Source organism: Ailuropoda melanoleuca, chromosome 11 (genome assembly GCF_002007445.2).
Source record: "Ailuropoda melanoleuca isolate Jingjing chromosome 11, ASM200744v2, whole genome shotgun sequence".
Taxonomy (NCBI): domain Eukaryota; kingdom Metazoa; phylum Chordata; class Mammalia; order Carnivora; family Ursidae; genus Ailuropoda; species Ailuropoda melanoleuca.
In genome coordinates this window covers 93464413-93488337 of record NC_048228.1, presented here as the reverse complement: position 1 = coordinate 93488337, position 23925 = coordinate 93464413, and the positions used below count along the sequence as shown (strand labels likewise).

General features: G+C 40.4%; 1 pseudogene; it reads left to right on the top strand.

Moving 5' to 3' along the window:
• The first annotated feature begins 16473 nt into the window (after nucleotides 1–16473).
• Nucleotides 16474–16908, top strand: LOC109489171 (annotated as a pseudogene).
• Nucleotides 16909–23925: the final 7017 nt, after the last annotated feature.

Sequence of the window (23925 nt, the reverse complement as noted above, 5' to 3'; positions counted from 1 at the left end):
CCCTGGAGCGCAGAGCGGGTGGGCGGCCTCTAAAGAGCTGCGAGGAAGCCATCTCCACCCACTTCTCTATCTCCCTGCGAGGATGTTATGAGACAGTTTCTCATCATCTCCTGGGTTCTGAGGAAGGACAGGCAACTCAGCACCAGGGCATTCCACAACTAGTCTTGCCATCATTGCCCTTTGTTTGGGTCTCATCCTTTTTGGTGTGTAGGACACGGAGCTCGCCCCTCTGATTTACTCTTCTTCCTGCTATTTGTAATGAACTGTCTAAATCTAAAAGTGGCTCATTGTATCTCTACGGGTTGACCAGTCAGGCCTTGGCTTTGCCTTATCTTCTAAATGTGGGTGAGTTTGGCAGTATAGGAAGCTTCTCATTCTTTAAAATCAGAAATAAGTTTACCCAACTCCAATCCTTTCAGAGTTTTCTATTCCTCAGAATTGAGGACAGCTATGACTTAGAGCAGCTGGTTGTTGCTCGTTGCCTTATAATCTTTCCACCAATTTGTACTTCCTTTCACTCTTATCCAAGTTCACCTCATACTTCATAGCCTTTTTGTGCATGCAAACTTCAGCCACCATGACACATCACCACACCAATGCCTTGGCTCTAGAAATCACAACCTCTGACCCCTGGATGGCTGTTTTATGTGGAGGCGCACAGTTGTTCTTTTATTTGGGCACTTAGCAAGCAGTGACTAACAAGGAGCACGAATATTCTTATCGTTAATACTTCTCAACGGTCCTTAGCAGGTGTGTGTTCTTTGTACAAACCTGTTTGATCCTCACAATAGCCTTATTTACTATGTTCCATACTATGGTGTCCATCCTATAGATGAGTACAACTGCAAAAGGTTAAGTATATTCTGGTTACCACGAGATGAACAAGGCATGACCCCAGAGGTCCAAGGGCTCCCAGTTCAGTACCTCTCAGTTTGTGAAGTCCAAGTCATTGGTCCTGAAACTGTAACTAATACGCCAAGGAAGGGCTTCCTGAATCTGGGGCTAACCAGAAGTAAAGCGCGTTGGCAACAGGTGGAAATGAAAGAAGATCATGAACGATAGAAGAAGGGAATGAGAAATGTACCAGTGAAAAAGGGCAACTTGATTAGAATGGGCCCTAACCCATTTTGTGTATACATTTTGTGTCCTTTAAGAAGAGAAAGCACAGAATGAGAAAGGAGAGCTCCATGTGAAGACAGACACACAGGGAAAAGAACGCCATGTGAAGATGGAGGCGGAGACCACAGGAGTTACGTGGCCATGAGCCAAGGAATGCCTACGGCTGCCAGAAGTTCACAAAGCCAGCAAGGGTCTTCTGGAAGCTTCAGAGGGAGCACTGCCTTGATGACACCTTGATTTTTAGGGGTCTAGCCCCCAAAACTGCAAGGGAGTTATTAACAACATAAGTTAATGGCAACTTTCCATACCTCACAGAGCAGCCCTCTGCCCCCTCCCCATGCCACCTGAATGGGCCCAAGGTGAAAAAGGACTCCAATGGGACCACTGTAGAAACAATTTGATGCATTCCAAAACCATACAGAAGTAATTTTTGCATTATTTTTTATTTGCTTCCTGAAACACTGCCCATTTCTCTCTAAAACTGAATTAACCACAATTAATACTACGCTTATTAAAACTGCCATTTGGAGAATTATAGTATCATTACAAATATCTCTTCTCCCTCATTAAGATATTAACTCCCCAAGGATAAAAGAATTATTTTATGACTCGTTTAAAGAGAACAAGGAAAAGGCTCACACCACTGTAGAGCCCAAGAAGTCCCGGGGTCTAGACAGCCAGCAAGCTGAAGACAGGGCAGAGTCGATGGTATAGTTCCAGTCAGAGTCCAGAGGCCTGATAACCCAGTAAGCTGATGGTCTAAGTTCCAGTCAAAGACTGAGTCCCAAAGTAGGACAAAGCTGGTGTCCTAGCTTGAAGACAGAGAGAGTGATTTCTCTCTCCTCTTGCCTTTTTGTTCTATTCAGGCCTTCAAAGGATTGGATGAACTCCACCCACCCTCACCTTGGGAAAAACAATCTGCTTTCCTCAGGCTACTGATTCAAATATTAATCTTATCCAAAAACACCCTCACAGACACACTCAGAATGACAGTTAACCAAATATCTGGGCACCCCCTGGCCCTGTCAAGCTGACACACAAAATTAACCATTGCAGCACCACCAAGCCATCATTACAATTCGGGTTAAGGGGAAAAAGAACATGTTTTAAACCATGTGTCTCTGATGTCATATATATCCCTTCTGTTCCTATTCCACTGACCAGAAATTAGTCACATATCCAGGGAAATATCCAAGCTTTGTGGAGTCTGAGATTTAAAAGACATAACACTTAATATTTATTTAGAATGAACAAAATATACATATCTTTTTAAAGCTGTCAATTTCCATAAATATGACAAAATCCAGAAAAATAATGGTATTAAATTCCACCAAACCTTCATGATACTATTTTCCTATATTTTTGATTCTATATTTTGATTACTTCTTCACACAATATTCTATCATTATCATTTTCTATAGTGAGAATACAAAAATAATTTCCTTTAATATGAATTATCAAAATTTGTATCTTACTATTGATGGTTTAGAAAAGTTCCTTTCAGCTTCACAATCCATTGTTGGTAATTTTGATGTGAGGCAACATCTGAGACTCTGAAATGTATAAAACACGTAATTTAAGATACAAATATTCTATTGGTAGAATGGCTAAAGATTTATGTACCACAAACATAGAAATTCTGATCAGTTCCATGTGATGCAATTCTCATCAAAGTAAAAAAAAATGTGTAGCATGTTTATAATTGTACGCTTTGAATAAATATACCCCAGATGGGAAGGAACTTCCATTTTGACTAGGCATCATTGAAAACTGAAACCTCTGACTCCAATCTGATCCCTGAAAGACCTTTCCAGAGTCTAGCTTCTGGCTCTGCACACTTCAAACCTTCTTTCCCCTCCAGTACCCACAGACTTAGAGGCGCTTGGAGGCCACCCCTACACGGGGCCGGCTAATGATAGTGTAACTCTCCAAGGAAGTGACTGCAAACCATACAAATGTATCACACTCAATGAAAAATAAATGGACACCAACTCCTCTAACCCCTATATCTCCAAAAAACTCCTGTGACCACTCCATCATAGCCAATACAAAGTGTAATAAAGAAAAAGCTGGAAGGCAAAGAGACAGTAGTCTTAACCTTTTGTGATCACAATATCTTACTCTTACAAATGTTCAAAACTAAAACAAAAAACAGAAACAAAACACCAAAACTTAAGATCAGGTGAACACGTTGAGAGGGTCCCTCCTGGGTTTGGGAACAGACTCTTGCAATTAAGGGTCCTGAAGCTTACGTGTCACTGGTTTTGTTGTAAATCTTCAGGAAAGGCCAGAAAATGTAGCTACTACATGAGCAGGCATGCACCCATCTCAAGGCATAGGTTCTGCTGCTAAAAGCAAGAATGAGAGAATGGATACAGGAAAGCCATTAGCGATCACTAATCTCTAGCTAATCTCTAGTCAGCTTCTTTCGGTGATAATCTCTGTCCAGGGAGAGAAGAGTTGAGAAAATAGGCAAATGTTTACTAATGCCACTCATATGTTCAGGGCTTACATCATGACTGTGGAAAAACTCACAGTAGTGGTTGGTTTGTTTCAAATATTTAGAATAATGGAGATTGTTTCTTGAACCAAGCTTTGTGTGAACACGACCTCATGCTCATCTAGGGGGCAAAAAAACAAAAACAAAACAAAACGAAGAGACATCTCAGAGTCATGGCTCTCCCCACATCTTCCTATTGTTTGAGAAGCACATGTCCTCACGCTCACTATCCTTCATGGATAGCTTGTATTTGTTAGCTCTTGCTGCATAACAAATCACCCAAAACTTAATAGCCTATTATTATTTCTCATGATTCTCTGGGTTTGTTTGGGAGTTCCTTGGTTTTCTGCTGGACAGCTGAGGCTGGGTGGCCAAATGGCCTCATTCACAGACCTAGTGGTTGGCAGGCTGGTGCGTGTGCCAGGATCTCAGCCAGGACAACCTGCATCTGGTCCACATGATCTCAACTCCTCCATATACTAGCCTGTGCTTCTCTCCATAATGGTCTAGGGTTCCAAAGAGGGGCAAGAACAAGTAGCTTTTAAACTTCTGGTTGTGTCACTTTTGCTAATTTCTTCTGGCCAAATCAAGTTAAATGGTTAAGCTTAAATTCAAAAGGGGAAGAAATAGACTCCATGTTTTGATGTGAAGAGCTTCAAAATATTATGATGACTTTTGCAATCTACCACCATCTATACTTGAGCCAGAATAACTTCAAATCTTCCCAAATGGAAAATATGCAAACCCACAACCCTGGGGCCCTGAAGTCTCATTCAATTATGGTTTCAGACTCAAAGCACATGATCCCATGATCTGTGTCAGGTCCAGATGTAGATGAGGCTGCTTGGACTCAAATCATCAAGAACAGCTTCTCTGGGTCCGGAGACCTGGTGAACTAAGAATACAAACTATCTATCTACCTCCCTTCAATGAAAACACACTGGTGAGACCAGAACAGGATAACCAGAGTGGACACTCCCATTCAAAAAAAGGAAAAGCAGAAAGCTGGAAATATTCCTTGGCTGGAGTCTAGATCTTCTCCCTGAGAATGGTTACTCTTTGTGCCACTTTCTGATCTCATCTCCCTCTAAAATATCCTTCCTTCTTAATAAGAAATGCCCCATGTTTCCAGAAGACAATGTTTCTGAGGCTTCTTTCTAGCCATGCAAGTTGGAATCCTAGAGGTCTTTTCTCATTTTCAACTGTCTCTGCCCTTTTTGATCCAAGCTGGAATTACTTTTCCTAGCATAATTTTCTAAAAAATTATGTGCATGTCCTATGTTAATTAGCTGGGTTCGTTTCCTACTCCAAACACCACACCCATAATTCTTCCAGAGAGATTTCTCTGTACTGGACCGCATGTTAGGTAACTGAATAATTGGACAGTGTTAAACCAGACTCTTGGCTGAATTTGTTTCTGGTTCTGGTTCTGATGTTTACTGTTCCTGGATGATTGTGTCCACACCAGTGGCAGCAGTGTAAAAGGGGGGTGGGATGGAGGCTATTATTATGGTCAGTTCCTTAAGAGACTTCTGTTGAGTATCAGATGTCAGGAATGGGGGCAACTGGTTGGTTCAGTCAGTTAAGCGTCTGCCTTCAGCTCAGGTCAGGATCCCAGGGTCCTGGGATTGAGCCCCACGTCGGGCTCCCTGCTCAGCGGGGAGTCTGCTTATCTCCTCTCCCTCTGCCTCTCTACCTGCTCCTGCTCTCTCTCTCTCAAATAAATAAATAAAATCTTGAAAAAAAGAAAAGATGTCAGGAATGGGTATGACAGCCTTTTCTTCAGCTTGTATTTGTTTTTTATCTGCAACAATAAGGGCTCCTTTAACTCTAAAGATTCTTCTTCCTTGTCCAAAAACTCTAGCCTTTTGTATTTTCACTTATAAGGGGTCCAATATTGTCAAACTCCATGAAAACAGGATTTCTATACTAAATATGAAAAGAAACAGAATTTCTGGCAGGCTCTTTGAGTTCTCTAAATAAATGAATTAATTCCAAATCAATGTCCCTGCAGGGTTTTTAAATAAGGCTAAAGAAAGAAGAGAGGACAAATCTGTATCACTTCAGATTAGAAAAATTGATCCAGAAAAATAAGGGTTTCTACAAGGCATGTAAACCAAGAATTAATGGTTCTACAAAATATAATCAAGTTTGGCCTTTAAAAAATGATGAAAATCAATGACATTATTACAAGGTATATGGACAATGAAAAAAATAGTTCTGCCAAATTCAGAAGAGAACAAAATTGCAGGGATGCACAACAATGCTCCCTCAACCGATCTAATGGTCTTAATTATATGGTTTTGTCTCTTTAACTGAGAAACATTCTTAATAGCTACTAACAACTCCATTTCTACCTTAAGAGCTGTAACTTTATCACAATTAGCTCTTCTAATTTTCTAAAGAGTTGATAAAATTTGCATTTCATGAATAGAAAATATATTTGGAGCAAACAGTTTGATATGCCTTGATCACCTACCTCTACAGGGAATGAACAAACGACATTGTAAGTTGTCTTAAAATCTAACGGGGTAGGGGGCTTCACTTAGAGCAATGCTAGAGTACCTGAGATCAGATTTGTCCACACACAGTAAAGAAGTAGAGAAATGGACAAAACATGAGAAAGTGTTTGTGGACATTAGAGAACATGCAGCAAAGGACAATCCCCAAAGGAAGAGCAACATCTAGGAGGGTGATACAGTCACCCCAGCTTTCTGCCTGGAAGCACTTTCTCAACTGGGCTGGAAAAGAGAACCCCAAGCAGAACCCCAGGCAGAGCACAGGAGTGTCACTGAGTCCAGGAAGGAAAGACTGGCACTCAGCCACATGGCTGTACTTGTGGAAAAGAACCAGGAATGAGAAAACCATACAAAGAAAGAGCCCCAGGAATCTGCATGGGGATCTGCTCCAGACTATAACTTAATACTAAGTTGTACATGCATCAGGTGAAATTTCACCAAGTCAGGAAAGAGCAACCGAAAACTGCAAGAACTCTTACACGGAACTGAGAGATGTTTGAGTTTTAACCAGGCAGGACAGGGAGGCCACAGTACCCACCCAGAATAGACACCTGAGGGTTACTGCTAAGTTGTAGGGGTAAACCAGCCTCATGGTGAAGTCCACACTACACAACCCTGAAATACCAGCCTCTAGAGGATCAAGCAAATTCGCAAGTATCTTAACTGTCTTCCAGAAGAAAAAAACTCTAGTGCTTAAGACAACAAAATCCAACACTCAGCAACATAGGAATCACAATGTGATTCCTTCAATTAAAATCAATAGACTGAGAAGCTGGAAAATGCCACCCTGGAATGAGGGGGGAAAAGTCAGTCAACAATAGAAAACACTAGAAATGACACAAAATGATAGTATCAGACAAGGACTTAAAAGGGAGCTATTGTAAATATGCTCAATATTTTACTTAAAGGGAAAACACACACATAATGAAAAATACAAAGGCCAAATTAAGTCCTGGAGATGAAATATACACTATATGAAGTGAAAAACTGGATGGGCTTAATACCGATTAGATACTTTAGAAGAAAAGATTGGTGAACTTGCAGATACAAGAATAGAAACTATGAAAACTGAATAACAGAGCAAAAAGAGACAAAAAATGAACAGAACTGCAGTGATTTTTGGACAATGTCATACTAATTTATGTGTAAGAAAAAGAAAAATCAAAAGAACAGCCTGCAGATTTCACAAATTTGATAAAGACAAGAAACACAAAGATCCAAGAAATATATACACAAAGAAAACCACACCAAATACATAATTAAATTGCTGAAAACCAATGATAGAGAGAAATCTTAAAAGTAGCCAGACAGAAAGACAAATATTTTAATTAAAAAATCACCAATTCCTCATAAGGAATGACAGTTCTAAGTTTATATATGCAATTAATTACAGAGCTTCAAATACATGAAGAAAAACATGACAGGATAGAAAGTAGATAGATTGAATATTGTCTCTAGAGATTTCAATATCCCTCTCTGAACAAGTAACAGAATGAGTGGACCAAAATCAGTAAGAACCTAGACATCCTTAATAACACTGTCAATCTAACTAATCTAACTTACATTTATAGAACATTCTATTCAACAACAGTAAAATGTACATCCTTTACACATGTTCATCAAACATTCAACAAGAGAGATCACATGCTGGACATAAAACAAGTCTCAAATTGATAAGGCCTAAAGACTTATGAAGCGTGTTTTTTTATAACAAAGGAATTAAATTAGGGAATCCATAAGAATAATCACATCTGGAAAATCTTCCAGCATACTTCCAAATGCTACATGGGTCAAAGAAATGATGAAGAAAATCAGAAAATATTTCAAGATGATTGAAAATGAAAATAAAAATCAAGGGGATCAAGCTAATATAGAATTTAAAAGATAAATTTATAGCTCTAAATGCTTACACTAGGAAAGAAGAAATGATATCTAACAACGGTGAACAAAGTTTCCATTTTAAGAATAAAAAAGAATAGCTTTGAGTTAATAAAAGGCATCTATGAAAACCTTATACCTAACTCATATTTAATGGCGGAAGAATTGGTAATGACCTCAAAATTGGAAATGACCTCAAGAAAATGAAATAAAACACCTATAGATTAGAAAGAATTAAAACTGTTTTTACTTGCACATAACATGACCACATATATAGAAAATCCTACAGAATCTATTAGAAAATTACCATAATTGCAACATAAATTTAGCAAATTTGAAAGATCAGTACTTAAAGAGGTATTGTTTTTCTATATACAACAATAAAAATTAGATGCTGTTACTTTTTTTCCTTACTGTTAATCCTGTTTTGCTTGGTTCCATTGCCAATTCCCAACTGTTAATTTGTCATCCAGCCTTTTCACGTACTACATTCAAAACAAAACTATCAGTTAACCATAGCCCTGGAAGAGCCTCCCATTACCTGTAGATTACAAAAATGGCCACAAACTCTTCCCATCTCGTATGCATACTCCTCTGAAGTATGTCTTTGTAGCTCTTCCCATCAGGAGACAGTCTGTTCTCTACGTCCTTGCATTTGGGCTTGCCCACATGACTTAGGTGTTTAGTGGAACCTTAGCAAATGCGTCAGAAGCAAAGATGTGAAAAGTGCTTGGACATTGGAGTTTACTTTCTATTCATGCTCTTTGGAGCCCTGGGACTCCTGCTGTATGAGGAATCCAGAGCTAGCCTCCTGATGGATGAGAGAACCCACAGAGCCAAGAGACGATGCCAACAGAAGCCCTCCTGCACCTTCCAGCTACAGCCAGGCTGACAGTTGACCACTGAGAGAAGCCAAGCTGTCTCAGACCAAACGGCATGAGCGCCCAATCCCTGGGATCGTGAGGAATAATGCTTGCACGAAGACACTAAATTCTGGGGTGATTTATTACACAGTAATATCTAACTGGTACAGGTCACTCCTGTTCTCGTTCCAGTAGTGAAAGCAAATCACGTGCCCACAGCTCACTTCCATGTCCAGTGTCCCCAGCAGGTGTGGGAAGTAAGCTCCTAACGGACAGTAATGCTCTACGCTCAGGGGTTAGGCTGCAGATTGTCTTTGCTCTTTAGAGATATATGTGGATACATTTAGAAGCAAAAATGACATGATGTCTAAGTTTTCACGTAAAATAGTCCTTAAAGGAAAGGAGGGAGAGGAGGAAGAAGGCAGAGGAATAGAGGAAGTGTGGCTGACGAGTGGTAATTACTAGACATGGGATGGGAGAGAGTGTATTCATCTGTTTGGGCCGTCATAATAGAATACCACAGGCGGCTGGTTTAAACAAGGGCTCTTTCTTTTCTCACAGTCCTGGAGTCTGGAAGTCTGACATGAGGGTGCCGTCATGGTTGACTGCTGGTGAGAGCCCTCTTCCTCACTGCAGCGGGTCACCTGGGTCCTCACGTGGCCTTCCTGTGTGCATGCGTGTGGCAAGAGACCTCTCTCTTCATCTTCTTACACTCCTGAGAGATTCGGACTTCATCCTTATGATCTCGTTTAACCTTAGTTACCTCCAAAAAGCCCCATTTCTAAGCAGAGTCTAAACAGGACCTCAACAGATGAATTTGGGGTGGGGACATGATTCAGTCCATAGCAGGGGGGATTCATTATGCTATCATTTCTAATTGTTTATGTTTGAAAACTTCCCTAAGATTTAGAAGATGTAACTGTATTTTGGCTCCTGTGTGTTTATACCTGATTTAGTGAGAAACAGAAAATGCTGGAAGGTTCTATAGTCCTGTTATACTGATAAACACCTCTTGACAAGGTAATTAGAAATGTCTGTTCAAGACAATAAAGTTGTGAATTTGCTTTAATATCCAATCTCGTACTTCCTTCCAGGTTGCTGGTACTACTAGAGTTCCACGTCTGCCACAGAAAGAGAGAGAGGGCGGCCAGCTTCCCCATCTATCTACAAGTGGCTTTAGCTTCGATTAGAAGGGACATGCTGGGAGAAGAGGTAAGAAAGGTGTTACTGGAACAGGAACTGTCCCATGCTGGCCCCGAGCTCCTTGGGCCCAGCTCTGCTGCAGCTTCCTTGAAACAGATGGATGCATATGGTCACTTGGAATTCCTTCCTTAACCACAGAAAGTCGATGGCCTACTTCCAGAATCCTCTGGCGGAGACTCTCTGCTCCCACAGAGAGCAGTCCTGGACGGGCCTCATGGAAACCTCTTGCCAGCAAACTCCCCTGTGAGGCCCGTATTTGATCCATAGGAAACACTCACCCTTCCTTTTCCAGCCGGTCTGTGCCTGTCAACCTAGATCACAGCAGCAGCACTCAGCTCTGTCCCCAAAGCAGCAACCTGTGTCTTAGTTTCCAACTGCACAGCCACACAGCATCACAAATTGATTATTTTACAGTTCAGGAGATGAGATGTCCAAAATCAGTTTCACTGAGCTCAAAATCAAGGAGCCACTAGGGTGGCATTACTTCTTAGGGCTCTGAAGAAACGGAGAGAACCCATTCCTTGCCTTTTTCACCTTCTAGAGGCTTTCTGCATTCCTTGGTTCATGCCACACTGCTCTGATCTCTACTTCCATTTTGATGTCACCTCTGGCTGACCATCCCACCTCCTTCTCCAAAGGATCCTTGTGATGCCACGGGGCCTACCTGGTTATCCAGAACCATCTCACCACCTCAAAATCCTAGCCGCTTTTGCAACATCCTGTTTGCCAAGTGGGGTAACATATTCACTAGTTCCAGGGATTATGATGTAGATACCTTTGGGGGACCTTGTGCCTACAACATCCTGTCTTCTATATTTCTCGGGGACTGGGGTGAGTTAGACTCCAATTCATTATTCCTCCGCTTCAAAGAACACATAGCAGCCTTCCCTGGTTTCCTCATGGAAATCCCTCCCACCAGGCTCGAGCTAAAGAAGGTAGCACTCCACTCCTTCCCCAGGGACGGCAAGAGGCCTCCAAAGCACTTTCTTCTCCTGTCCCCACACAAAGGGCTATCTGGCCTCTTCTCTGATCCTTCTTTGTCTGTCAGACAGCTACAGAGTTGTGAAACAGTACCTTCACATTTCTTTTACGGAATTTGTATGCAATGCTTTCACTCCACTTGGTATCTTGATATTCATAGAATCAGCACCTTAGCTGAAACTGAGGTGTGGAATGTTCCCCTCTAACATCCTGTACATAACTATCTCCCTAAAGCAGAAACATGAAATTATAAATAGATCCTCATGAAATGTTAAATTCTTAAAGCTTGTCTTCTATTTGGTGACAGAATGTATTTAATGAGTCAAAAGGAATTTCAATATTCAAAGGTGAATATTAAATGAATAACATTCTATAGAATACAAAAATACTTTTAGGAGATTATTTTTGCTTCTGAATAGCTTTTCAGTCAGTTTTACTGTTCCTTCTTGAATTAAGAACTATCACTCAACCAATCTTCTGTTCATATGAAAAAAAAGTAATTTGGGCTGGAGAGCAAACTTCACCTGCAAAACAGTAAATGTGATATGTGATGTTGGCATATTCTATTTTGCCCCAAGAAATGTATTTTTTTCATTCTTAAACCTTTCTCTCATAGTGTGATAGCTAAAACACTCATAAAATCCATAAAATAATGGTGCCATAATTTATATATATACATTATTAGGCATTTCTCCTCAAACAATGAGAATGAATAGAGTGTTTATGCAAAAATGAAACTGTAGCATTTGATTGTTAGATCGGAATATTTCTTCCATCAAATATTTCATCAAAACATAGATCTTGAATCTCTGAGAACACACAAAAAAATGAGATGGAGGCCCTATTGGTATATTAGTTTGGACTCTTCTGGGATGCCAGTAACAAATTAAGTACAGTTTCAGCCAATAAAAGGGGGGGGGGACCCAACGATAGAATGTATCGCACAGAGCTCACAGGCAGGGAATGCAGCTGGACTGGAGGAAATTTCTAAACTGTTTCTTATCTCCATTCCCTCTGGTTTTCTGCATTGTTCTCTCTGGCTACAGGGTGACATGAGAGAATATATGACAGCCAAAATCCTAAGTCTTTACCCATCAAGTGACTAGAAGAGATTTCTTTTTATTTCTTTTTCATTTTTTTAAAGGTTTTATTTATTTATTTGAGAGACAGAGAGAGTGAGAGAGACCATGAGAGGGGGGAGGGGCAGAGGGAGAAGCTGACTCCCCGCTGAGCAGGAAGCCTGATGTGGGACTCGATCCTGGGACTCCAGGATCATGACCTGAGCTGAAGGCAGACGCTTAACCAACTGAGCCATCCAGGCACCCAAGAGATTTCTTTTTAGTTCAAATTCCCAAGGAAGAGATGGCCGACCCTGGCTGGGGTCATGTACCCATTCCTGCAGTAATTAACTATGGCCAGGAGATCACACTGCATGAAGACGGCATCCACTACAGATGAGTGTGAGATGGACAGGTGCAAGAAAGACAACTGTAACAGGTCACTCCAAAGTGCTGGGATAGCATAATGCTGAATACCTAAGAGACGGTTCACATCTGGACTCATAAATCCTATAGGTCTCTGAGAGTGTGCACTTCCAGTCTTGTATTATGTTTGCTCCTTCCATCCACGGACGTGTCATCAAGCAAGGCCATATTTATTTTACCATCACTGGTTGGGGATATTCATAGAAGGATGCAGGCAGTAAAAATTTAAATACCAACCCATGTGGTTATAAACTCACAGAGGAGGTAAACCAGAGCCCAGGCCAGGACTGATAAACTCCCCTGTTTTCTATCTCTAAAAGTGGGTCGAGTTTATCCTGTGACTGTAGCCCCTGAGGGATTCAATTTTGTGTGGTAATCTTGGCTGCAAATTCCCGTCTCTGTAGGTATCAAGGCCTTCTGTCAACAAAACCAGTCAAACCTTCCAGGCCCGCCATGGTGTCAGTTTGCCAACGGAACCCTGACGTCAGTAGAATGTATGGAAATCTCGTATAAACACAACTTATCAAACATAGTTTGCATTCATTGCTAAGAACTTTTAAGTTGTAATGAAAAGTCTGATTCAAATCATTCCCTCTTTCAAAATTTCCATGTTTAACTATAATAATTCTAAAGGTACAGGGTTTTCTTCACTTCTTCATAAAGCTAAACTATTTCAGGGAATACTCTCGGTGAGAAAATCATCTACATGTCTCCTGAATCACAGTTAGAACTGTTCTACAGCAAGATACTCTCTTTGGGTTTTGGCTACACCGAGGAGTCTCTCAGGCAATGTACCCTGAAATGGAAGCACATTCTGGCATCTTTACCTCATGCCATTCACCCCAGAAACACCTAATGGCATGGCAAAAGAGGAAACCCTGTCAAAATGAGGAGTTATGAAACTTAAGCAGGTAGGGGATCCTTCGTGGGAGAGTTAAAAACAGAAATGATGAATAGACTTTAAAAAAGTTTCTCACTACACTCTACAGTAAGCAGAAGTAGCCTATTAGTTTATTTAAAATAAAAAAGAAAACATGAAGATATTTACACAAAGTTTACAAGGGTTCAATTGCTAAATCCTATGGTCCTCATTATTTCCAAACTACATTCACAGAGAAATACATAGCTCTAATTGCAGATTTTTTAAAAATGGAAATGTTAAGAATCCTTTTTCAAAAGCCAGAGAAAGGGGTGCCTGGGTGGCTCATCTCACGGTCATGAGTTCAAGCCCCGTGTTGGGCTCCATGATGGGCGTGGAGTCTACAATCAACCAATCAATCAATAGCCAGAGAAAGAATAGCAATGCAAACCACAAAAACAGGAGAAGGAATAATGAAGAACAAAAGTCCACAGCAGGAGAAAGCAAACATAAAATAGACAAAGTGCGCAATACCAGAGCTGGTTTTCTGAAAAGATTAATACAAGTGTCAGGACTCTAAGACTGAACTTTTTAAATTGAGAAAACCCAAGTAGCATTATCAGGAATGAGATAGGTGAAATTAGTATACACTTTAAAGGATCAGAAGAAATTAGAAAAATCTTTATGACAATAAATTTGTCAACTTTTGATGAAATGGCCAGATTCTTTAAGAAAATAATACATCTTACACAACTGAACAAGAAATTACAGAAAAATTTTAATAGTTCAAGATCTTTCAGAAAATTGACTCTGCAACTGAAAAACTACCCATGAAAAAAAAACTTGAGGCCCAGATAACTCCACTTGAAAACGCTTTTAAATACTTAAGGAAAAACTAACCAATCTTACAAAAACTCCTGCTGAGAACAGAGAAGTATCAAGTATCACAATTCATATTAAGAGCCCAGGATAACATTCATCTAAAATCCTTTAAAAAGGATATTAAAAGTATAGACCAATTTCTCTAATAAATGTAGATGCAAAAATCCAAAAGGTACATATGCAAATCAAATCCAGTTTTATAGAGAAAGGGTAATATATATGACCAAATAGCATTTATTCCATGAATGCAAAGTTGGTTTAACATTAAAAATTCAGTCAAGTACTTGACTACAGTAACAGAATAAAGGAGAAAACCATGCATGTCAACAAATACAACAAAAGCACTTGATAAAATCCAAATCCCATTCATGGTAAAAATTCAGCTAACAAAGCATTAAAAACACTTTCTTAATATCATGGAGGGTATCTACAGAACACCTATTTCAATATCATATAAAAAAGATGAAAGACTATGATTATTAGTGCAAAAATCCTCAACAAAATATTAGCAACGAAAATTCAACAGCACATTGAAAGGATAATACAACATGGCCAAGCAAGATTTATTCCTGGAATGAAAGGATGATTCAACATATGAAAAATCAATCAGTGTCAATATGCCACACATTGACAGAAGGAAGAGGGAAAGACATGATCAGCTCGATGCAGAAAACGCATTTGACAAAATTAACTGAAACAAAAAAATTTAAAAAAAACAAGCTAGGAACAGAAGGAAATTACTTCAACATAATCAAGGCCACCTATGAAGCGCATAACTAAAATCATACTCAATGGTGAAGAAAAACTTTTCCCTCTAAGATCAGGAACAAAACAGAGATGCTAACTTTTATCACTTCTATTCAATATAGTACTAGAAGTCCTAGCCAAAAGTAATTAGACAAGAAACAGAAACAAAAGGCACCCACATTAGAAAGGAAGTTAAATTATCTCTGTTTCCAAATGACAAGATATTATATACAGAAAACCCTAAAGATTCTGGGAAAAAAACAAAAACAAAAACAAAACCCTGGTAGAATAAACAAATTCAGCAAAGTTGCAGGATACAATAATATCAAGACACAAAAATCAGTTGTTTCTACACACTAACAATGAACAATCCAAAAATAAGCTGAAGGAGACAATCCCATTTACAACAGCATTAAAAAGAATAAAATACTTAGGAATATATTTAACCAAGGAAGTGAAAGACTCGTACGCTGAAAACTACAAAATACTGCCGGAAGAAATTTAAAGATGACACAAATTGATGGAAAGACATTCTGTGTTCATGGTTTGGACAGCTCAGTATTGTTAGGAATGTTAGGATCAATAACATTCAAAGTGATCTACAAATTTAATACATTCCTTATCAAAATCCAAAAAGTATTTTCTGCAGAAATAGAAAATTCCACCCTAAAAAATATTATGGACTCTCAAGGGGTCCCAAATAGCCAAAGTAATTTTTGCTGAATTATGTACCCCCAAAATTCCTATGTTGAAGCTTTATCCTCTCCCAGCCCAAATCCCCTTCCGTAAGCTCAGAATGTAACCCTATTTGGAGACAGGATCTTTAAAGAGGTGATTAAATTAAAATTAGGGCCTTTGGATGGGCCCTGATCCAATCATGACAGATGTCCTTCTAAGAGGAAATTAAGATACAGACAGAGACACCAGGGATATGCACAGAGAGGAAGTCCATGTGAGAATAGACCAAGAATGGGACCATTTGAAAGCCAAGAAGAGAGGCCACTTAAGAAACCAAACCTGCAGACACTGTGACCTTAAACTTCTAGCCTTCAGAACTCTGAGAAAACAAGTCGGCTGTTTAAGCACCCAGTCTGTGCTTTGTTACAGTCACCTTAGCTAATACAGCAATCCTGAAAAACCAAACTTAGAGGCCTCACAGTTTCGGATTTCAAAACTTATTACAAAGCTCCAGTAATCAAGAGTGTGGTACTGGCATAAAGACAGACATACAGACCAATGGAGTACAATAGACAGCTCAAAAATAAACCCTCAGATACAGGGTCAAATGACTGTCAACAAGGGTGCCAAGACCATTCCATGGGGAAAGGACTGTCTCTTCCACAGATCGGGTAGGAAAAAAATAAATATCCACACGCAAAAAAATGAAAGTTGGATCCTTACCGTAAATCACACAAAAATGGCTCTTTCATCTGCCACCATGCCATGCAGACTGAGGAAGACCCAGAAACTTTCACCCCACAAAAGCTGGGTGTTTCGGCAAACACTGGAAGGACCCAGGAAGCCGGGGTCATGCTGGTGGCATGCACTGCTACACAATCAACTTTGACAAACACCACCCAGGTTTGCTTTGGAAAAGTCGGTGTGAGGCATCATCATGTAAGGAGGAACCCGAGCTTCTACCCAACTGTCAACGTTAATAAACTGTGGACCTGGGTCAGCAAACAGACACAGGTAAACACTGCCAGAAAGAAGACCAGAGCTGCTCCTATCACTGATGTGGCGTGATCAGGGTACTACAAAGTTTTGGGGTAGGGAGCTCCCAAAACAGCCTACCATCATGAAGGGCAAATTCTCCATCAGAAGAGCTGGGGAGAAGCTTAAGCACTGGGGGTCCTGTGTCCTGGTAGCTTGAAGCCACGTGGAGGGAGGTCCATTCAATGCTAACGAGTGGGAAAAAAAATACAAAAATGAATTTAAAGTGGATCAAAGACCTAATTGTAAGACCTTAACCTATAAAAGTCTTAGAAGAAAACAGGGGAAAAGCTTCATCACATTGGGTTGGCAAATATTTCCTGGATATAACACCAAAAGCATAAGCAACATGAGTAAAAATTGATAAATAGGACATCAAATTAAAAACTTCTGTGCATCAAAAGACACAATCAACATAATGAAAAGAAAACCTACACCATGGAAGAAAATACGTGCAAATCATACATCTTCTAAGGGGTTACTATCTAGAATAGTAAAGCACCTCCAACTCCACAACAAAAAAACCTAATAACTCAATGAAAAAATAGACAAAGGATCTCCATAATTCTCCAAAGATTCACAAAATGGCCAACGACTATCTGAAAAGATGTTCACCATCACTTATCATTAGCAAAATGCAAATCAAAACCCAAATGAGCTACCGCCTCATACCCATTGGGAAGACCACTAAGAAACAAAATAGAAATCAAGTGTTGGTGAGGATATGGAGAAATCGAAACCCCTGGACAAATGTTGAGAATGTAAGATGGGGCAGCCTCCAGGAAAAATACTATGGTGGTTTCTCAAAAAATTAAGAATAAAATTGCCATATGATATGGCAACTCCACTTCTGGGTATAAATCCAAAAGAACTGAAAACAGGGTCTCAAAGAGTTATTTGTAGTACACTGACTTTCACAGCAGCAGTATTCACAAGAGTGAAAAGATGGAAGCAATCCAAATAAAATGTGGGGGGGGGGGCGCCTGGGTGGCTCAGTGGGTTAAGCGTCTGCCTTCGGCTTAGGTCACGATCCCAGGGTCCTGGGATCGAGCCCCACATCAGGGTCCCTGCTCAGCAGAGAATCTGCTTCTCCCTCTGCCCCTCCCCCACTGCCACTCGTGTGCACTTTCTCTCTCACTCTTTCTCGCAAATAAATAAATAAAATCTCTAAAAAAAAAAAAAAAGAAAAAGAAGAAATGTGGAATGTACACACAGAGGGATATTATTCAGCCTTAAAAAGGAAGGAATTCTGATGCATGCCACAACATGGATGAATCTTGAGGGCATTATGCTGAGTGAAATAAAGCAGTCACAAAGAGACAACTATGTATGATTCCACTTACAAGAGGTACCTAGAGTAATCAAATTTACAGAAACAAAGTTAGGATGGTAGTTGCCAAAGGCTGGGCAGAAGGGAAAATGGGGAGTTGTTTAACAGGTATAGAGTTTCAGTTCTGCAAGACTAGAAAGTTCTGGAAACTGATTACCTAAAAACTGTGAATATATTTCACCTTCAGCAAATGACCCTTGCAATATAATCACTGTTAAATAAGAATATTAAGGACATAGATTGGGATGGATACTGAATTTCCATGTATTTGCAAACTGACATGAAATCCAACATTTTTGTTTGGAACTCATAATGGATCAGGGCTTTTTTTGAAAGTAAGGTTTTTAACAGGTAAGACCACTAGATGAGAATAGAGCTCACTGTTGTCCATCCTGGGAATCTACCCTCTGGCTGTCTGGTTATTTGTTCACCAAACCATCTTTCCTTCCTTCTCGGGCACACAGCTTGACTTGGTTTCCCAGCCCACTCTGCAGTTAGGTGTGGCCACAACTGTACTCTGACCAATATGACATGACATATGGCATCTCCAGGCCTGATCCAAAGAACCCTCCCATGTGCTACCGTTCATCCTCTGAGGAAGGGATGAGAAAGTGCAGAGCTGGGGTGAGAACCCCGGGGGGAAGCTGCCAGGCTGGTGACATACACACCAGACCACTGCTTCAGCAAGAAATTCTCGCTGCGATCAGCCCTTAAAATGATGCATTTTTTAAAAATATGAAGTTTAGAAGAAAATATTTAACTAAGCAGTAAAAAATGTTAATCATGGTTGTCCACTAAACATTTTTACTCAGCGTTACATAGGGATGGACACCAATCACAAAACGAACACCCTGGAGGTCCGTTACTTTCACATGGAGTATCTTCCTAGACCCGGTCTTCACTGAGTTGGGGACCCATGACTACTCCTGGCTTTGTGAGCAATCACATCCTCCGCATCTATTTGCTCATGGGAACACTCCAATTTAGCTGTACAAACCAACCTTCCTCAATATTATATGCAAAGACACCAAACACAATGATCGCGACATTCAAGATGGGATTAGCTGGATTCTTTCCATGGTGAATGCGTCTAAAAGACCCTCTAGAAAGAGTTTGAACTTTTAAAAAATGCATGGAACATTCCGATAAAAATTATCATCAGCACCTTCTCAAACTAGAGGACAGCAGCAGTAATGGATTAAACACATACACTCGCACACACTTTCCTTCCACCATATTGTAGACATAACACAATTAGAAGGACAATATGTGTTTCAGACAATACAAAGCAAAAGTTGGCTGGAAAGAATCTAACAAGGTTTTGGCCAGGAATTCTAAGCATCCAACTCTATAAGCATAGGTAGTGGTCCATCACTGACTATAATAAGGATCCTGTTCACACTCTGTGTCCACCTTTAAGCCACTGGCACCTCCAGTGAGAAGAAGTTGAACGAAAGCTATGACAAAAGGCTGCTAGTGACATACACCACCAGGTTTACCAAGGAAGGTAGAAAGACAGGAGCGGTCAGCTGAGAGTGACTGAGTACACAAAATAAACCGTCATGAATTTCTCCCAGAGGAGTTGGCTTCATTGATACAAATAAATCTATTGGATTTATCATCACTTGTATTTCACTGAAAAAAAAGTGAGTTGACCTTATGACAGCATTAATATAAATGTTAGAGAAAATATGGCAAAATTGGCAAGAGCGATGAATGACCCAAGGTTGGGGAACACTATCCTAAGGGCTACAAATAATCAAATCATCTCTCAGATAAAAGCATTGGAGTGAATATTAAAATAATTAAATGATTCTGGGAATCTGAAAAAGAGAATTAACATTTGTTTTAAATTTTGGATTGCTGTTGGAGGACTCACTTTTCTTGATGATTTAGTTTAATTCCTGGCTGAAATGTTTTCAGTTAATTTTTTTTACTTCCTCATTTTTATGGTGTCAACCAACTTCAGCTTGGACATTCTGAACTCAATGCCTGAAACACGTAGGTCTGCATGTTTTAACTTTCTTATTTTTCAATAATGAGCAAAATGTAAGCCCCAACATCTATATATGTTGCCATCTGTTCATAAGATTACATTTATATAAATATATTGAACATGGATACAGAGTTACGTTAAGTTGCATGTGCAAAAAATCCCAATCGTTTGAGATTAATTAGTTATGGACTATTATGACCTGAAATATTAATATACATTTGCACATGTATATAAATCTAGTCACACAAATACTCAAGCACAAACCTGATTTTTAATTGTTACCTAAAAATACAGGCTAGCATTTAACACCAGCAAATAACATCAAATTATCATGTTATATTACGTACTGTGTGACAACAGGATTATAAAACCTTTTGTGGAATAAAATAATAAATCATACCCATTTCATTGAGCAGAACATGACCAATTATAACTCGTTATGAAAGTAAAACTCAAACAAAATAACTGGGATGAGAAGAAGGTTTGGTTAAACTATAGACCATAAATACCATGAAGAGGACGAGTCACTGCCTCCAGGAAAGCAAAGCCATGTGCTCCAAAGCTTGGTGACCAGTTATCAGAAACGGGTCCCTGCTCCTAGATAGAGTGTAACTGGCCAGCACATTCAGCAAGTCAGAAATTCTTTGAGCCTCAGCGGCCAACATTTTTAAATGGGGAAAATGAATGAGCCAATCTCTGAGAAAACCCAAACACCTCTTCACAGTTTATGCTTCTACGAAAGAGAGAAACCTCAACCAGCCACAAGCCATAAATCACAAATGACAAAGGTAGGGAGATACAATGTGTTCTTCATATCCAGTACACAAACATCACATTCTGACTCAAATAGAGTGGAATGCATAAAGTCATTTCTCATCACTTTCTACGCTTTGTATATCAACACACTCCAAATATTTTTAGTGGAATCTTCATTTTACTGCAAGTATTTGATTTTTTTCTGTCCTCCACGCCTCCCCTAGGCCTAGGCTTCTTGTCTTCTGTTACCTACATGAAGTTATATTTAAGTTAATAGATACTTACTGAATGGCCGATGTGCCCAGGAAGGGAAATTCCTCACTTACTGTGAAGAGGTAGGAAAAAGCAGAGGAACGAAGTTCTTTGCTAATGTAGAGTTGACGACCTATGGGTCAGGAAAAGAGGTCAACCATTGTAAAGATGCTTTGCAAAATATAAGAGCAAAATTAAAGTAGCAATAAAGAAATAGGCATTATTCACTCCATCTCTTATTAGTTTATCTTTGGTTATTCCTCAACATTATCCTGCACATAGACATCAACTTACTAGGAGACCCGGGGCCAGGCAGTGGTTCAGAGTGCAAGTGTCAAATCTATCCATTTGGTTTCCTTGTTTCCCCCACCAAAAAAGAGTCTCTAAACCTAACATCTGACAAAAGGCTTAAATAGAACCACTAGTTTAATTATTACAAAGCAAAATAAGGTCTAATGCAGCAACCCAATGACAAGTGAACATTTACACTCTAATAAGTGATCTTGTGTCTCTGAAAGAGAATTACTCTATATAAGTGAAACAGTACATCTCTCAGATTTGAGGTTGATCAGGCTAAACTTGACTCTCAGCATTTCTTGAATGTATACTTTGAACTGATTTGAACCTTTCATCAGCTGCCACAGATCTGAACTGCACCTCACTTCTCAAGCGTTGTCTTGCCTACCTGAGGGCCTGGACACACAAAGGAGTCAGGGCAGACCCAATCTGACCTTCAAAGCAGTTCCAGGAATGAACTTCCAAGGAAGATGGTGGTGTGGGAGGACCCCAAACACCCAATCCCACGGACCCAACTCGATAACAGCCAGGTCAGTGTAAATAACCCAGAAAACAACCCAAAGACAGATAGGACAGACCCTCCACAGCCAAATGTAGAGAAGAGGCCACACTGAAGAGGGTAGGAAGGGCAGAGACAAGGTAGGGAGCTAAACGGAACTGCAGGACTGCCCACAGGAGGGAGGGGCACCATGGGTGTAGAGAGGGGAGAGAAGCAGATTCTCAATCCAGGGAGCCTGCGTGGGAAAGATGAATCCCCATAATGTTTGACTTTGAAAACCAAGGTTCTTACAATCAGCAGGGCCTAACACCCAGAACTTTAAAAATCAGCAGGCTACGTTCCAGGAGAGCAGAGGGTGGAATTCCTACCCTTAAAGAGACAGCACAGCAAACGGCCCCACAGAGATAGAGCATAGAAGCAGCAGTTGGAAAAATTCCTGGGGCATACAGGAGATTGGTTTACTGATCTCAGAGCATGTGCTGGAGGACCTGGGATCTTTGGGAGACTTCTCCAGGAACAAAGGAGCTGGCAGGTGCCATTTCCCTCCCCTGCACCTCAGTCCAGATACATGGACACCTGCAAGAACCAGCATAGAGGCAACATTCTCTACCTAACTTGCTAACACCACACCCCACCCCCATGTTCTCCTGTGGACACACACCCTCCAGCCAGGCCTGGAACAGGTCAACTCCTGCAGCAGACCCACACACCACTTGCTAACACCACAAGCCCACTCCGTACTCCCCACCACCTGCTACATTTCTGCAGATCCACTCCCTCCACCCAACCTGCCTCGATCCATTCCCACAGGGGACCACACAGACCTTACTGGTACAACATGCCCCATCACCGTGTTCTTCTGCCAATAAACCCCCTCCACTTACTCCTGTTTAGAGCCCACATGAAGGAGTGCCACAAGCCTGGCAGTGTGCCAGCAGCCCTCACGGGAGCCAGCACCACTCCAAAGTGACCCCTACCCAAGGGAGAGAGAGGAGGAGATAACCACACACACCGTCTGAGTGCAGCCCCAGCAGTGGGGGTCTGATGGCAGGCTCTGTTCAACAATGAACACTTCCCAGGGGACGAGACAGGGAAAGCACCCAGTAGTTCGGTGCTACTGTATCTCTCTCTGGCAAATACCTGGTCTGACTCAACTTAAGCCCAAGATGGCCCCACAATGGCCCATTAACTCAGGGACCAAACCCTGCCCACAACAGGCAGAGAACCATTGCAGATGATTGAAGTGCCAGGTTCTGGAGAACAGGGGACACTGCACTAGAGGACACTATTCAGAAATCTTCTTCATAAGGCCACTACTTTCAAGAGCAGGAAACATAGCTTCCCTTACAGAGTTAAAATGAGGAGACAAAGGAGTGTATCAAAAATGAAAGAACAGGATAAAAATGACAGCAAAAGAGCTAAACAAAATGGAGATAATATGCCTCACAGAGAATTTAAGGTAATTATCATAAAAGTACTCACTAGACTTAAGATTGTATTACCTCAGTGAGACTGTAAAGAAAGAGAACAAAATCAGATATGAAGAACTCAATAGCTGAAATGAGTAATACTCTAGATGGAACATGCTGTAGACTAGAAGAAGCAGAACGGACCAGTGACCTGAAGGACGGAGTAATGGAAAGCAATCAAAGATGAACAGAAGAGAAAGAAACTCAGCAACACCATCAAGCATAATAATATTTGTATTATAGGGATTTCAGAAGGAGAAAAGAGAGAAAAGGGGGTGGAAAATTTATTTGAAGTACTAATAGCTGAAAACTTCCAAATTTGGGGAAGGAAACAGAAACCCAGATACAGAATGTAGAGAGAGCCCCCAACAAAATTAACCCAAGGAGGTCTACACCAAGATACATAGTAATTAAAATGGCCAAAAGTAGTAACAAAGAGAAAAATTTCAAAGCAGCGAGAAAAGAAAGCAGTTACATACAAGGGAAACCCCATAAGACTATCAGTTGATTTCTCAGCAGAAATTTTGCAGGCCAGAAGAAAGTGGCATGATATACTCAAAGCGCTGAAAGTAAAAAAC